Source organism: Schistocerca serialis, chromosome 7, assembly GCF_023864345.2.
Source record: "Schistocerca serialis cubense isolate TAMUIC-IGC-003099 chromosome 7, iqSchSeri2.2, whole genome shotgun sequence".
NCBI classification, from domain to species: Eukaryota; Metazoa; Arthropoda; class Insecta; order Orthoptera; family Acrididae; genus Schistocerca; species Schistocerca serialis.
The window spans coordinates 146,464,010-146,476,353 of NC_064644.1; positions in this window are offsets into that span (position 1 = coordinate 146,464,010).

Here is a 12,344-nt window from a genome sequence, read left to right on the forward strand (position 1 = left end):
GATTTATCAGCGCAGTAATTAAATTATTTTTCTAAGGGGACGTTTCACACTTTCACAGGAGCCCACATCCTGGGAGTTGACCGGATGCGCCTCGTTTTCAGAGCCGCCAGGAGTGGACGATTGTTCCTTATTGTCAGGCGCCCTCTGATGAATGAGGCCGCTGGAATTCGTTGCAGCTGATGACGCAGTCGACGTCTTCCACCAGTCTCACATCCCTATCCTGATCTACAGCTGTCTTCTTGTGTCGCTTGGGTGAGTTTCCCTTGCGAGTCCCGACATCTACTGGATGGGAGGGGGTGGGGGAGGAGGGTGAGGGGGAGAGGGCGCTCAGCACCGTCATAGGGAATCTCTGTGTTCGATCCCGACTGTGTCGGTGGCCGGGTTCCCCCGACGCCGCGATGGGCAGAGGCTGCAGGAATCTCTGCACCATTTGCCGGTGGTGGTGTGTTCGTCGCCGACGATGCCGGTTCTCCAATGGAACATGCAGCTGCTCTAGGTGGTATTAGGTTTTGATCATCCGTCACGTCATGTCGGGCCGCCTCCACATTCGTTAGCGGGAGGAAGGTCGTCGTGGATCGTTGGGGACGTTCATTGCAGAGCATCTGAACGAGGGGGCGCTGCATTCAGTTCGAACATGGTCCTCCTGTCCGCAGCCCGAGCGAGTACTCGGTTGGCCAACGAAACTATATGATGCAAACTTCCTCTTAATTTCTATGCCCACTTGGCGTACCCCTTTATGCATCGGGTACGTTTCAAATGTATTCCATTTCTCCTGTGTATGGCTGAAAACTGTGCCATATGGCCGCAGCGCGCCAACGACAGGGTTGGTGGGAACTTCGAACGGCAATTCAAAGATGCACACGGTACGCATGTCTAAACCAGCATGGTCAACTGCTGCCACGCTCACATTACGGTCAGCGTGGCAGAAGCGGAAGCTGTTTATATATCGTTGGCGGAGTCTGTCACAGGCCGCTTCGTCAATCAGTTGGAGGTACACTGTGCTAGATGCTATAGACAAATGGATGCCTATCTGTTTTTGAGGTTCTATGTGCATGACGTCTCAAAAGAAAGCGGCATTTGTACTAACCGCAGAAGTATTTTTATAATTCTGCCTGCCCTCAATTTCCGAATGAAAGGCAGTGCCTAGCAGTGGTAGAAGGTGACCTAGGGTATATGTGTGTAGATGTAAACGTCCAGGGAGAATCATTCAGAAATTCAGAAAATAAGACAATATGCAAGCAATTCATTGAAAAACTCCAATGAAAAACTCAGTTCACAAGTTAAAATTTCGGTTTATGTAAGTTCTGAACCAATGGAATGCAAGAGACTATCATGTTCGTCCTACATCAGTTTCTTGGAAAAAGAACATGGGTCAGTCTCGGGTTAATATCATAGAGAAGGACTAATAGCAGACATGACGTGCAGCGCAGCCCAGCAGCAAGTAATACGAAAAGGTCTAGAATTCCGCAACTGATCTGAATGATATTACATTCTGTATCGGGTACTCCAGGGATGCGCCGCTCCTGGCAGGAGCTATTTATCTAAGGTCGCAGTAAATGTTGGTGTGAAAGGGCGCAGTTCGTTCCAGTTTCCAAGTAAGGTCACAGGTCAAGTGAGTGGAAATGAACTCTGCCGTAGGATTCTGGATCTTACAGAGTTTCGAAGGACATCCTGTGCTATCGTGTGAGTTAAATATACTTGGCCTACATGCGCTTCATTAGATGCGTTAGTAGGGATGTTACCCTATATTATTCTGTCATCGAATGCAGGATAAGAGTGGCCTCGTTGTGACCGTATTTCCAGTACTTTAACGGACAATAACATGTTGCACACAATTGGCGCTGATCATAGTAGTGTTGAACTATTGTTTTCGTCAATTTTTTGACTATTTCGCCTCAAGATGTCTTCCTCTGAGACCTTCTATTACAATACATTGCCTAACAAAGAAAGTAAAGCTCCTAGAGGAGGAGGACGAGGAAAGGAAGTGTAATGCGCTACGCCAGAGGGTTCTTTCAGTTGTAACCAAATCCAATCCTACTGACAAGGAACTGGCTGTACGATCTCACTATTGACATGAAGACTTTGCACCTCCAATAGCATGAATAAGTGTACGGAAAGGAGTCATTAAGTAACTGTATCCTCTCCTGAGGCAAACTGTCCGATAGCTGTTATCCACGATACCGGCACTTGCATGGAGTTGACATATAAGCAGTTTCCACACATGTTCTATTGCACAATCAGATACATACCTCATGTGGACTTCAATTGTTCTATTAAAACGTGGCACCACAATACGTTCGGATGGGAGATGAAACACAAGTATATACCAGTGATGTATGTGTCATCAGTGATCCCTCAATTACTACCAGCCATGTCCTGAAGTCACACTTGATGACTTCTCACACAGCGACCACAAGGGAAACCCCGCTATGTGTCTCGTAAGAATTGGAAGTACGAAACCTATCCAAAGGTCACTAGAATACTCTCTGAAGATGGTCACCAGTAGTGGCACAGAATCGATATTCATCGTTGAATACAACGCAACGTTATTCATCAGAGATCAGTCCTTTCTGTTCACGGTACCAGACCACAAGCAGCCTTTTGTCGTGTTAACGGTAGACTCCGTTTGGACGCTAACTGCCTAGTGTGGCTGCCACTGGTCTCCAATAGGACTTTGGTATGACACAGAATTTTGCAGACTGAACATGTTCTCGGATAGCAGGTACATATGTGAAGGGGTTACAGATAATGATGTACCTACTGCAAATTACAGCCATTCTCCATTTAGTTGATTAGACTAGTCACCTGGTAAATTGACGTCGAGTATACCTGCCTTCACATTTACATACAGTCCTTCTAAGATCCACTGTCGCATCCAAATGACCAGTAAAAATGGGTCAAAATTTGACCAAACTCGGTCAAGTGCTGATAAAATTGTCTCACAAGAGTACGAGGCATCCCACGTCATTCAGAGACCACTCAACATCTGTCTCTATTCACTTCCTTACGCAGCTTACCAGACCTGGTACACTGTAACATGTCAAGGTTTGCCACCATACATTATATATTCTGTAAATTCTTCACGATATGCATTTATTTCAGGCTAATGTTTACGACGCACAATCGCTTTATGAATCATTTAACTGGTTGATACTGGCTAGCATTACGTGAGCCACGCGGGGGCTGTGAGTGTGTAGTGTGCGGAGCGAGTTGGCCGGGCATGCGGGAGGTAGGTAATTGTGGGTGGTACACGAGAGAACGAATCATCTCCTGCGGAGGCGAGGAGCATGGTTCCGAATGTTGGTTATCGCCTGCCCTGCAAAACGGTTTCCGTGAGTGGGCATGACATTTTGGAAAACACACCAGCGACTTGGGTATTATTTGGCCAATTCGATGCTATTGAAGGTGGTCCGGTCTCTTGCACAAGGAGTGGAAGGACAGCGGCCATCCTGTGCAAGTAAAATAACTTTCATTTGTGTCGTTACCTCTCGCTTTCCTACCTCCCCCACCCCCTCCCGCCCGCTCGTAATTAACAGCAGCTGTTTAAATATTATTTGGTCAAAAACAGAGCAGAGTTTTTTTAACTGTAGGTACCTATTCAGTGACCTTTAATTGCCCCTTAAGTAATTATGTATTTTCTCTCTGCTGAACGACAGTGGCTTCATAATTAACAGTAACGGTTTAATAATTACTTGCTGAAAATATAGACAGTGAATTTTATTTAACTGTTACTGCATGTTCAATGACTCTTAATTGTTTTAAGACTCTGTCCCTTGTGTTTATCCTGAATGACATTGGGTTCATAATTAATAGCAGCTGTTTGAAGGTCATTTGTTTAAAATATGATCAGTGAGTTTTGGCTAACTGTAGCTGTTTATTCAGTGACAGTAAATTGTTTTCTTTAATTCTATATTTTGGTATCTACTGAATAATAGCTGTTTAAAACTCATTTGCTTAAAGTCTGATCACTGAATTTTGGTTAACGGTAGTTAACTATTCAGTGAATGTCAATTGTTTTTAAAATTCGGTACGATTGCTGTCTATTGAATGACAGTGGATTTATAATTAGTTGCAAGTGTTTAAAATCATTTAGTAGAAAAGTTGTTCAGTGAATCTTCTAACTGTATATAGTTGTCTTTAAAATTCGCACCTTTGGTGTATAGTTAATACCTGGTGGCTCATAATTAGTGGCAGCTGTTTAAAAGTAATTTTTACAAAGTCAGTTCAGTCAAATTTCATTGCTGATAATTTTTAAAACTCTACTGACATTAATAAGTGTACGTTATTTATCAACGATGACAAACGCTGAAGTAGTTATGTGGGCACCCAAGTCCTTCCATTAGGGCGAAACGACCCTACATGCTCCCATCTGAATTCCTAATTATCAACTGGTAGCCCAGAGCGTGGTCATTTCACTTCTCTGGAAAGACCCAGAAAGGGGGAGTGGCCATCCTTTCTCTTCTTTCAATGGCTTTCTCAGTTCCTACCTAACTCGTGTTAATTGTTTGGTTAAGCACATTGAGTGAATTTTGGTGATTTAAAGCAGGCATCATTGAAGCCCGACAAAAGTGCTGCCATTGATAGCTGAGTTAGTCAATTTAGAGAGCTACAGGTGGATCTGGGGTATCTCGCGCTAGATAATCTAGCTATTGTAAGCGGTGTTGTTGATAATCCCCTCCCTCCTCCCCGTTATGACAGCGGGCACATCCTCTGCCGTGCACATGAATAGGAATTTGAAGGCTACGTTGTCAATATTCCATGCTACGTCTCAAAAACGCTGGGACTTTTCTGCCTCTTCGTTACATCTTGCTTTTAATACGGCTCAGCATGAGGCGATCAACGTCACTACAGACCCATTAATCCTAGGATAATTAAACCGCACTTGGCTAGTCTTTGGACCATTAACGAGCTGCTCGCTGAGCGAGTCACCCCTCAAACCATCCTACATCACTGGGAGAGAGAGAGACACACCATATAGATCTTGTGCATAGGCATCAGGCATGAAGACACATCTAAGGGAAGCGTGAGTTGAAGTGGAAAATCAGAAACCATGTGTTTGTGTGTAGGTTTAATGTTGGAGCCAAGGCCAGAGCAGGCTTTCTAATAAACGGGCTCGCCATTTGAAAGTCCTCCTAAAATTTTAAGGTTTCTGAGTACAATTAATATCTTGTTCCATGAATTGTATGGGAAGATCTCCACATATTAGTGAGGTCAAGTAGGGCAGTTAGCCACATCTTTACCTTCTGCCTCTGGTGCCAAACCCACTGGCGGGGGGTATTTGTGTTCCAGCATAGCAGGTTGCGCAATGCGGGCTTCACCTTCTATCGATCTCGTGCTTCGTTAACGATCGCTGCCTGCGTAACTTTGGAGGTACGCCGGTGAAATCTTTGGTGGAGACAAATGCAGCGAAGTGGGAAGGTTTGTGGGGGCAGTGAGAGTGCAATGTGTGGGGCAGTCGGCCGAGGGGCGTCAGAGTTTGTGAGTTCTGGATGGTACATGAGAGAACGAATCGGTTCCTGTGAAGGTTCTAACTCGGGTTTTTGACTGTGGGTTTTCGCCTGTCCTGTGAAGCAGTTTCCGTGAGTGGCCACACCAGCGACTTACAGGAATTTTCCCAATTCGACGCTAGTGGCGGTGGTCTGAACTCTTGGAGGCATAAGGATTGGAAGTACGGTGGCCATCCTATATAAGTAACTTCCATTTATGTCCTAGCCTCTCGCCTTTCCCCTCCCTCCCCCCCCCCCCCCCCAAACACACAGTGGGGTTTATGCAATCACCACACATAATTTATAACTGCTGTTTAAAAATCATTTGATTAAGATCAGATCAAGGAACTTAGGATAACTGTTTTTGACTATTCACTGACTGCCAATTGTTTATAAAATTCTACATTTTTGCTGTCTATTGAGTGACAGTGGGGTCATAATTAATGCAAGTTATTTAAACGTCGTTTCGTTCAAAGAAAACTGCTCAGAGAATTTTGCTGACTGTAGTTAATTATTTTCAATATTCAATAGTCTGCTCAGTCACTTTATTGTTGATGGTTTTAAAACTCATTTAACTTCAACAAAGGCCAGGTATTTATTATGATTATTAAACTGTGCTGATGTAGTTTAAAAGAGATGCCTTGCCCATTAAAGTGGATCGAGAATAGCAGCACATCGCCTTTCACCATATAACGTGTTCACCCCCGGTAGCTGAGTAGTCAGCGCGGGTTCGATTCCCGAAGCGATAGGAGATTTTGTCCGCTCAGGGACTGGGCGTTGTGTTCTCCTAATCATCATCATTTCATCCCCATCGATGCGCTAGTCACCGAAGTGTCGTCAAATCGAAAGACTTGCACCTGGCGAACGGTCTACGCGACAGGAGGCCCTAGTCACACGACATCTATTTACCACATAGCGTGGAGTTTGCTCACAACTGCCCTATCAATGTGATTTTCCTTATCTAGAAGGGAGGACTGGGGTTGAATGGCGTACAGATAACCACGTACAACAGTAGTCGGCGAATCAGAAAAGGATTAGGGGCTGGCGCAAGGATCCTCTCTCTGACAGCCTAAAAAATATCAACCACAATCAAACAAAAAACTACTCATTGATATTTCTATAAATGGGATTAACAATTTTCATTGAAAGCCGGATTAAAGGCACAACAGTTTATTATAAATTGATATAATACTTGTACATATGAAGTATAATTATTGAGTACACATATTATGTTACATTTGGATGTTAATACAAGTTTGGGGGTCATGGGAGGGGGGAAATGGCCCAAATTCGGCAGTCACCCACATTACTAGCGTTCGAAATGGACAAGGAAAGGTGGGTTCAAATGGCTCTGAGCACTATGGGACTTAACATCTGTGGTCATCAGTCCCCTAGAACTTAGAACTACTTAAACCTAACTAACCTAAGGACATCACGCACATCCATGCCCGAGGCAGGATTCGAACCTGCGACCGTAGCAGTCGTGCGGTTCCGGACTGAGCGCCTAGAACCGCTAGACCACCACGGCCGGCAGGAAAGGTGGGAGCTGAGCATCCAGAAAAGAAGGTAAGATATGGGATCCGATAGCCAATACGTAAATACATTGAAAAGGCAAACTTTGAACTACTTGTTGGTGCACATGATACTAATAAAATTCGTAAAACTCATTCTACTTCTGATTCAATTTAGATATCTTGTGCATTACTAATCACCACGTGTACACACAAGGGTGACAAACAAGGGAAAATCCAACACACAAAAGGCCGTTATGAAATGTTCACCAATATCACGGAGTGTTGGAAAACGAAAGACATTCGCTCAAGGCGAAATGGTTACAAGGGGGATTGAACTGTACCAAACGTAAAGACTGAGAGTCCAAAGTACATTTTGCATGCTGCCACCGACCAGGTTCTGAAGCCAAGTCCGGGAACAAAATTGCAAAATGAAGAAGAAATAAAAGCAGTGAGGCGTAGATCCTCCGGAAATTAAAGGTCACCTAACATTTTAATATGTATTCGTATCCACTTTTGAACCGAGCAAGAGCACGCATGCTTACCAGCTGGCAACCGTCTTCACCTGGATCCCGCCACCGACTCCCCCAACTGCTAATCATTTATCGCCGTTGCTGCAGTGGAGCCGGACCTTGTGAGGGTGGGAATTGCTGGAATTTTTTCGCGCCGATCAGGGAGCACGGATCTGCCGCCGAACTCGCTGCCGTTGGAGGAAATATTCTTGACTTGGCGGAATGACTCGTGACTGGATAGAATTTAGTCAGGGAGGCCCCTTTAGAGAGCCGAACGTGCAGGAGAAACTGAGTTTTAGGTTGGTACTACTACTTACAAGAATAAGAAGAATAACTACTAGCGGCCCATGTTTCCAACCTCGAAGGTAAGCGCGGGAAAGGGAAAGCCAACATGGCTATCTGATGAAGACTACTGAGTACGATAATAAAATAAATGTACCTTTGTCCAATCTTCTCTCCAGTTTCATTATGCTGTCGATAATGAAAAATCAGCAGAATAGCAGGCATGCTATTGCCGTATTAGTAGTGATAGTAATATGACTGCAATATCGTAAATCTTAAACAAATAAAAGAGCAAAGTAGATGCATGTGTTTCAAGTTACATGGGGATCCCAGTCCTTCTACTATGGTGACCAGGTTCCAATTCTTCCAGACTGTATCCTATTTATCTCTATGTAATAAAAATTTATGTGGTTTCCATACCTCGGAGTTAATTAAAGCTGAGCACTGATAGACAGAGCAACGTGTGCTACAAGTCCTTCAGAAGCCGCCGTTGGCCAAGCAGGGGTGGGAAGAGTATTTTCGTATTCGGCAGGGATGAACATTTAATAACCTCAGAATAATGAGAGTGTGGAGGTAGCAGGTTAGGACGCTGGAAGCTGCAGAACCCCGCAGCGTGGTCAGTGTAGGAGTTAGGTTGCAACTCTGTGAGACGAAAAATAATTTCAAAATAGCGTGACTCGCGAAAGAGCTTCAGGGACGGAACAAGATGGAAAGACATCCTTTTAATGCAAAGGTAAGCATGGAGTCTCAAACGAATCTTCTGGTGGAAGGCGCTGGGTGAGACTTCCCGCTGAAAAACAGAGAAGTGTATTTAGTTGACTGATTACTAAAGAAGTAGCAGCCAAAATGCAAACATTCGGAAAATTTACCAAAAGCAGTATGAGTTTCAGTTTCATGTTCCATGTAGTAGGAAGTAATGATTTTATAACGGCAGTTCAGCTGAAGAGGAACGCAAATCTCTAAAAAGAGCAATCACCGAACTAGGAGAAAAAAACGTGGGTATAAGGAAGGTAGCTGCAAATAAATAATGGATAACAACAGAAATACTTCAGCTGATTCGTGAAAGACGGGACTAAGGAAATGTTCAAGAAGTATCAGGGATAGATAAATACGAGCCTGGATTGAAATAAAAAGAACTGTAAGAAAGACAAGGAGAAATGGCTGCACGAAAAATTTGAGGAAATCGAAGAAGGAATGATGGTCGGAAGGACTGAGTCAGTATAGAGAAAAGTCAAAACAACCTTTAGTGAAATTAAAAGCAAGGATGGTAACCTTAAGGTTACAAAGGGTATTCCGCAGACAAATGCAGGGGAAAGAGCGGATAGATCGAAAAAGTACCGTACACTGAAGGCCTCTACGAGAGCGAGAAGTCATCTGATGACTTGATAGAAGAAGAAACAGGAGTTGATAGGGAAGATACAGGGAATCCAGCATCAGAATCACAATTTAAAAGTTCTTTGGAAGATTTAAGACCAAAAGAGGCGCAGGCGATAATTAACATTCCATTTGAATTTCTAAAATCGTTGGGGAATGTGGCTATAAAATGACTGTTCACGTTGGTTTGTAAAATATATGAGTCACGACATATCCCGTCTTCAGTTCCGGAGATTGTTACAGCTGTAAATTCCGAGTTTTATCGGGCCTTCAGCCAACAGATAATGCGTACATGTTGCTGACACGAATAATACACGGAAGAATGGAAAAGAAGATTGAGGATATGTCAGATGACGATCAATTTGGCTTCAGGAAAGGTAAAGGGCCCGAGAGGCGATTCTGACGTTACGGTTGATAATTGAAGCAAGTCTAAAGAAAAATTAAGGCACGTTTCTGGGATTTGTCGACTGGAAAAGGTGTTCAACAATGTAAAATGGTGAAAATTGTACGGAATTCTCAGAAAAATAGGGGTAAGCTAAAGGGAAAGAACGGTAAAATACAATATATTTAGGAACCATGAGGAAACGATGAGAATGGAAGAACTAGAACGACGTGGTAGGATTAAAAAGGGCGCAAGACAGTGATGCAGTCTTTCGCCCCTACTCTTCAATCCATACATCGAAGAAGCAGTGACGAATCATAAGACAGATTCAAGAGTGGAATTAAATTCCAAGGTGGAAGGATATCTGTGATAACATTCACTGATAACATTGCTATCCTCTGTGAAAGTGATGGAGACTTAGAGGATCCGCTGAGTGAACAGTGTAATGATTACAGAATACGGATTGAAATTAAATCGAAGAAAGATTAAAGTAATTAGAAGTAGCAGAAACGAGTATATCGACAAGCTTAACATCACGGTTCGTGATCACGATGTAGATGAAGTTAAGGAATTCTGCTGTCTAGGCAGCAAAGCAACCCATTCCGGTCAGAAGAAGAAGTAGGACTTAAAAATTATACTGGCAATGGCAGAAAGGACATTCCTGGCCAAGATAAGCCTACTAGGGAGGAACTCCTGAGAATGTGCATTTGGAGCGCAGCATTGTATGGTAGTGAGACATGGACTGCGGGAAAACAGGAAAAGATGGGAATCTAACCATTTGACATGTGGTGCTACAGAATAATGTTGAAATGTAGGTAGACTGATATATTAAGCAATGAGGAGATTCTCCGCAGAATCGATGAGGAAAAGAATACATGGAAATATTGTCAAAAAAATGGTTCAAATGGCTCCGAGCACTATGGGACTCAACTGCTGTGGTCATAAGTCCCCTAGAACTTAGAACTACTTAAACCTAACTAACCTAAGGACGGCACACAACACCCAGCCATAACGAGGCAGAGAAAATCCCTGACCCCGCCGGGAATCGAACCCGGGAACCCGGGCGTGGGAAGCGTATTGTCAAATACAGGGGATAGGATGGTAGAAAATCTATTGAAAAACCAAGGAATAGCTTCCCTCGTGCTAGAGGGAGATGCACAGGTTACAAACTGTAGAGGCAGACAGATATTGGAATACACCTAGCAAATAATTGAGGACGTAAGTTGCAAGTGGTACTGTTAGATGCAGAGGTTTGCTCAGGAAGAGAAACGGTGGCAGGCGGCATCGAAGCAGTCAGATGGCGGATACTTAAAAAAATTCCCTGCGTGAATTGATCCCTTGCAGGAATCGACCTAGAGACTTTGCAGGTGATAGCTCCGGCAGAGAATCAGACGGTTTGATTTTGAGAACTGTTGTTTCCCATACAAGGAGTGCTTCACGTCGTTTCTCCGTGAACAGAGTTGTTATTCTGTTTGCTCGAGTGACGGTACCTTACCACTCTGTAAAGTCTGATAAACACTGAAGTGCTTTTTTATGGTAGAATACCTGAGTCGAATTTCTGTTGCCGAATAGTGAGCAAACAGAAATATGGACTCGTTTTGTGCCTTCTGCTGAGGCAATTTCTGCCCTAGGTATTTGCGGACTGCATGCCGTGTGCACTGCCTAGGCACAGATTTGCGCAGCGGCCAACACCCCAGCAAGCAGACCATCGGTGCAGAACAACTGGTGTACTTCAGCGGATTGGGATACACTCAGAGTAAATGTGATTTCAAATTTGATTTTCAGAGAGCTTTTTTCTGAAAGTCCATCTAACAAAGCGGGGCACGATGTAAAGAAAGTCAAACGTACGTTCTGTCGGTCTAGAAATCTCTTTTACGATACAATCCGGTATTTTTTACTCATGTTTATCCAGTTTTTCCATCTTCTTTTTTTAAAGATTAAATCATTTACATTGTTCAAGTTGTGATTATTTCTAGTAGCATCGCGATAGGAATAATTGGTTTACTGCGCTAAACCGAAGGAACATAACAATACATTACATCGGTTTATGGAACTCCTTGTGTAGGTAGTCAACGTCAGAGTCGTTTGAATCATTGTAGGCGTGAGAATTCCATTGTGGATACAACATTAGGCAATCATACACACGCACACCATGTCTTACAAACACCGCATTCTTGTATAATACCCAAAAAATTCACTCTGTTGTTCGTTCCACTGGTCTTAGAGAACCGCAGACGTACACATTTACATACCGAGAAATGGCATGTGCACATACGAAGTTACATTGACATTTGACAATTTTTGGTTATACTTTTATCTGTCAGCCAGTGTACATTGAGATAGTCTATCTGAAAGCAGTCGAAACATAGTAGTTACTGCCTTTGTAAGGGAGAAACTGACTACAGCCACATCCTTAAACTTTATGGCCCCTTACTACTACAAAGTAATTTCTTCCTACTGTTTCAGATTCTCCACGCTGATCTGCCTTTCATTGTTTGTGCCATAATGTTGATTTAATAGCTAGCGGTTCAATGACACCAAGGATGAACAACAGAGGGTGCCAGTTAAGGGCTGTAGTGAGAGTGATTTAATACTTTCCATCGAAAACGCTGCAGGACCGTCTTCATAGCCCCTGCAGAATGCGGCTGAAAGTGTCTCCAATAAACAAAACGCATGAAATTTATGTTATGTGAGCTGCATAGCTTCAGACGAAATCTTTCACCAGATCCACAGACTTGGTGGGACACGCTGTTGTTTTAAGCATTTCTACGTGATCACTTTTTTCTCTGAACTATAA